The following is a 5,000-nucleotide window of genomic DNA, read 5'->3' as shown; positions in this document are numbered from 1 at the left end:
TTGAATTAGAAATTAAATGAGGTGAATTACATCTGCACTGCATCTAGAAAAATAATGTATACATAACCCCGCGACCACAACAAAACAGAAGACAAAACCTAATTGCATATACCTATGAAAGCACACACACACAATACACGAAACAATCCAATATGCCATATAATCTTTCCGAAAACAAAACCACGGATTAATACAAGCTTTCAGTCACACTCAATACCATTGAAAAAGAAATGAAAATAAATGAGCGAATGCCTGAAGGATCACCTTTCGCTAACTCGCTCTCTCGCTCTCACGTTATGCCTCCGGGAGAGAAAATGCCAAGTCAGTGGCTTCGATGCCATGGGAACGTTGCACGCATTGTGAAACGCGGAAGACAATGAGAGAGAAAGAGAGAGAGAGAGAGAGAGAGAGAGAGAGAGAGAGAGAGAGAGAGAGAGAGAGAGAGAGAGAGAGAGAGAGAGAGAGAGAGAGAGAGAGAGAGAGAGAAGAAGAGAGAGGAGAGAGAGAGGAAGAGAAGAGAGAGAGAGAGAGAGAGAGAGAGAGAGAGAGAGAGAGAGAGAGAGAGAGAGAGAGACAGACCGAGAGAGAGAGAGAGTAAGAGAGAAAGAGAGAGTAAGAGAGAAAGAGAGAGAGAAAGAGAAAGAGAGAGAGAGAGAGAGAGAGAAGGTAGAAGGGGATAGAACATAAAATAATGTAAGAAAAAAAAAGAAAAGAGAGGAGAAGAGAAGAGAGCAGAGAGAAGAAAAGAAAGCAGAGAAAGCGACAGAGACAAACAAACAGAGGGACAGAGCGGGACGGCAGCCTCGGACCATGGCATTCGTATCCCAAAGCTCCATCACCAAAGACCCGAGTATTGTTGCCATCATGATGCATTACGGAGCTCCGGCATCGCTCCCTGAATTCATTAAAGCACCGAATACGCCATCACATCCTCTTTATCTCGAAGTACTTACTCCTGCCACCAACTTTTTTTTCTTTTTTTTAGTTTCTACTGTTGAGTCCGGAATGAGAGGAATGGATGAAATAAAAAGCAAATGAAAAGCGGGAAAAGAGGTAGGACAAGATTGAAGGAGGGTTTAATGATTCGCACTGACTACGGATGATAATTTTAAATTGCTTTCATTATCATACAGTGATCCGTGTCTTTTTTTTCTCCCGAATGAGACAGCATTTCGTTATTCGTATATTTTCTTTACGAATGGCGGGTAGGCTCTCGTCTCCTCGTTTCGGAAAAAAAAGAAGAGATTGATGTGTATCGGTCTCGAACGCGGATGTTCTCTCATTTTGAAAAACTTGAACTTTATCGAACTCCCTGAGAATATTTCACATGAGGTTGTCAGCTTACAATACTTCAATAAAGTTAGCAACACCCGTCTCTGGGGGAGATTTAATGAAGGGAAGCCCAGGCAGGCAACAATGGGCCTTCCGCTCCTTGGCAGTAAGGCGAGGGAAGATGAAGCCAGGCTCGGAATACTGAACACGGTAAACCGCTCGTGTGTTTGAACGGACGGAGACGCGGGAAGGACTGAGCGTGAATGGTCTTTACACTTAAGAGGATAACAATTTCACTGCGTTGGAGTCGGAAGATTTTTTTGTTGTGCGGCTCCCTCTTCGAAGTAGAGTTTCAAAAAAAGAAGAAAAAAAGAAACAATCGCTTCGTAAAAATAAACCAGATCATGTTCTCCAGGATTTTTGGCTTTAAATCTATTTTTGTAAAGAGAAAAAAAAGTAAAAAGAAAATAATACACGTCGCACCATGATATCAGATCGGAGAGTCACCAAGAGCATTTGTAAAGGATTGTGACATCAAAGGCCTCAGGAACCAAAGCATGTCAGCGATTGGAAATGAGCACCAATCACATGATTTCCCACTCACATCAAAAAACAAAGTATCTGAGGCCATCCATATAACGAGAGCATGTCGTATTGCATGTACAGAGTCGGTGGGAAAGTGTCACACGCAGGCAGCTAAAGTTGCACAACATTTCAGGCAAGGAAGTGTTCAACATCAGACTTTCAGTTTAATAATTTCGAGATATCGACGTTTCGCCGCCAATGGTGATGAAGAAGAGAAGAAAGTCAAGAGATGAGACATCCTCATGAATCTGTATTAGGTAAAAAAAAAAAAAGTAAAGTAAAGTATCGGGAAACATTATCAATAACGGTCATTGAATTTTGGAAAAAAGGATGAGAGGCATGGGGTGGGGCTGGGGTGGGGGTGGGGGGGAGTAAAGAAGGATGGAGGAAGAAGAAGAAAGAAGGGAGGAAACGGGAAGAGTAAAATATTGTAAAAAGGTTGAGTTGAATAGAGTGAGAGAGATGGAGAAGGAAAACATGGCGGGGAAAATGTGTCCTGCAAAAAGAAGAGAGAGCAAAGAGAATGTAAGAGGCAGAATGAGGATAAAAGGGAGGGACAAAGGAAGACAAATAGAGGTAAAAGAAGTAAAAACAAAGAGATGTGGGGGAAGCAATTAAGAGATGGAGAAGGAGTGAAAAGGGGATGAATAGAGGGAAGGAGAAGAAGAAGGAGCGTGAAAGAGAGTGTTTGAGACGGAGGGAATGGGTACTGGGCACGAACTAAGACAAGGGAAATGAGAATCAGACAAATTACCGGCTAAACATAAGAATCTTCATCATTTTTACCAAACAGAATGAATCTGGACATCGGAGAGCATCAGACTATAAGACAAAGCATACGAAAATAACATACCGCAATGATAACATAAGAAATATAAACCAACGTGACTCCACACAATCGTAACTGCAGTAAAAACCGGATTAAAGCTGCTACTTGAATCGCCTCTGGGTAGGTCAAAGGTCAAAGTTTAGAGTGTGTCCCCTCCCCCCCCTCTTCCTCCTCCTTAAAAAGGGTTACTGTATTATTGGCTAAATTTAGTAAATATACACCACACTCATACGTAATTTGTTAAAGATTTTTTCTAAAGAATTAAGGGGCAGTGTTTTAGTTCTCCATATTTCGTAAATTTAAGGGAAGGGATAATCATTAAATAAATTCACTGACAGGCTTCACTCATTATTTGTCATGCGAACGCTGAGTGGACGTTCGACTAATCATTGATATATTTCTTGAATTATCAAAGAGAAAAAAATAGTAGTATAAAATTTTACGGGTATTTCGAACACTATTTCCAAAAAAAAGAAGAAAAAGAAAAACAATTACGGAAAATTACTGTGATCTGAATGCTTCAAGAAATCTTACTGACAGAACTTTAACTGTATCGTTGGTTAATATACATGAGAAAAACGGTGCGATAATTGTGAAAAAATCCGAGTCAATAAATCATTTTTTTTCTGAATAACCAACACGAATTTCAAAATTACCATGAAATTGCATCATAACCTTGAACCATATCAGCTATATTAATCTACTTTATCAGTTATTTTGTACTCTCTCTCTGTCTCTGTCTCTCTCTCCCCTCTCTCCACTCTCTCACTCTCTCTCTCCCCCTCCTACCCTCCCTCTCTTTCAAGTATCCGAACAGTAAGGGCAGGTGCTAGTCACTAAAGGTGGGGGAGAGGAAGTGAAGATAAAGTTATGTTCCTCCGCTAACAATGGGACAATGTAGCGCAAATTAATCTCGTTTAGCGGAGTCACAATAGAACGCTTTCATTCCTTTCACTCTTAAAGTTTTCTGTCGTGTCTGACGCCTGTTACAGTGTGGGAGAGAGTGAGGGAGGGAGAATGAGAGGGGGAAAGAGAGAGAATGAGAGGGACGGGGAAGGGAGAACGAGAGGGAGAGAGAGAAAAAAAGGCGGAACGGGGAAGGGAGAACGCGAAAGGGTGAGGGAGAAAGGGAGGGAGAGCGAGAAGCAGAGAGAGAGAGAGAGAGAGAGAGAGAGAGAGAGAGAGAGAGAGAGAGAGAGAGAGAGAGAGAGAGAGAGAGAGAGAGAGAGAGAGAGAGAGAGAGAGAGTCTAAATTCACTGCCACAGTCTCAGGGCGTCAGAAACAAACGCCCAGCACTTAAGCCTGGACACGAGCGGTGACAGGAGGCCGACCTACCTGGCCGCTCAGATGCCAGAGGTAATTTCGACTTTAATGTTTCCGAGAAAATTACAATAGCCCCCCCCCTTACGAAAACAAATATTGATCAAACGGGAGAAGTGTTGTACAGCCATGTTCAGCATACCGGCCTATGTCGAAGCCACCATACAATGGGAGGAGTGGGCGGGCAGTGTGTAACAAGTGGAATTGTATTCTGTGTGTGTGTGGTGTGATGTATATGTGTGTGTGTGTGTGTGTGTGTGTGTGTGTGTGTGTGTGTGTGTGTGTGTGTGTGATGTATATGTGTGTGTGGTGTGGTGTGGTGTGTGTGTGTGATGTATATGTGTGTGTGGTGTGGCGTGGTGTGTGTGTGTGCGCGTGTGTGTGTGATGTATATGTCGTCCTTTGTCAGACTTTCTCGATTAATTTGTCTGTCCTCTCCTTCTATTCTGCCTGTTTGTTCGTTTGTCTGTCCGTCTGTCTGTCTGTCTGTCTGTCTGTCTGTCTGTCTGTCTGTCACCGTCCTTTCCGTTCGTCTGTCTGTCTCTCTTTATCTGCAAAATTTATCTGCTGCAATGGCACGGTATAAAACAAACAAAAGAGTTAAAACAGTACGATTGCAACGGATCTGCAGGCTCAGCCCAGTATATCAAGATTAAATAAATATATATGCATCTATGTAGCAATGTATATTTGTATGCATATATAAACGCGCGCGCGCGCGCGCGCGTGTGTGTGTGTGTGTGTCTTTCCCTCTTAGTTCACTCAATCTTCCTCAAATCAATTGAATATATATAATATCGCAATTATATATCGTTTTCATCAGTTATTAATATCGGTAACGCCATCCGCTTCTTCGATTTGAACTTTATAGGTGAACGTAAATATTGAACCCGAGACAAAGAGACACTCACTCATTCACTCTCTCTCTCTCTCTCTCTCTCTCTCTCTCTCTCTCTCTCTCTCTCTCTCTCTCTCACACACACACACACACAT

The 5,000-nt window shown here is 42.3% G+C and overlaps 1 protein-coding gene across 1 annotated transcript in view; it reads right to left on the bottom strand.

Annotated features, from left to right (window-relative positions):
- The window catches only part of LOC122267792 (uncharacterized), a 54,731-nt gene that overhangs the window by 10,707 nt on the left and 39,024 nt on the right, over window positions 1–5,000 (bottom strand). The window lies entirely within an intron of this gene.

The sequence above is a fragment of the Penaeus japonicus genome, unplaced genomic scaffold (genome assembly GCF_977035675.1).
Source record: "Penaeus japonicus unplaced genomic scaffold, GWHDUDI00000001_assembly GWHDUDI00000011, whole genome shotgun sequence".
Lineage (NCBI taxonomy): Eukaryota > Metazoa > Arthropoda > Malacostraca > Decapoda > Penaeidae > Penaeus > Penaeus japonicus.
The sequence above is the reverse complement of the archived record's forward strand: the minus strand, read 5'-3'. Positions and strand labels throughout refer to the sequence as shown.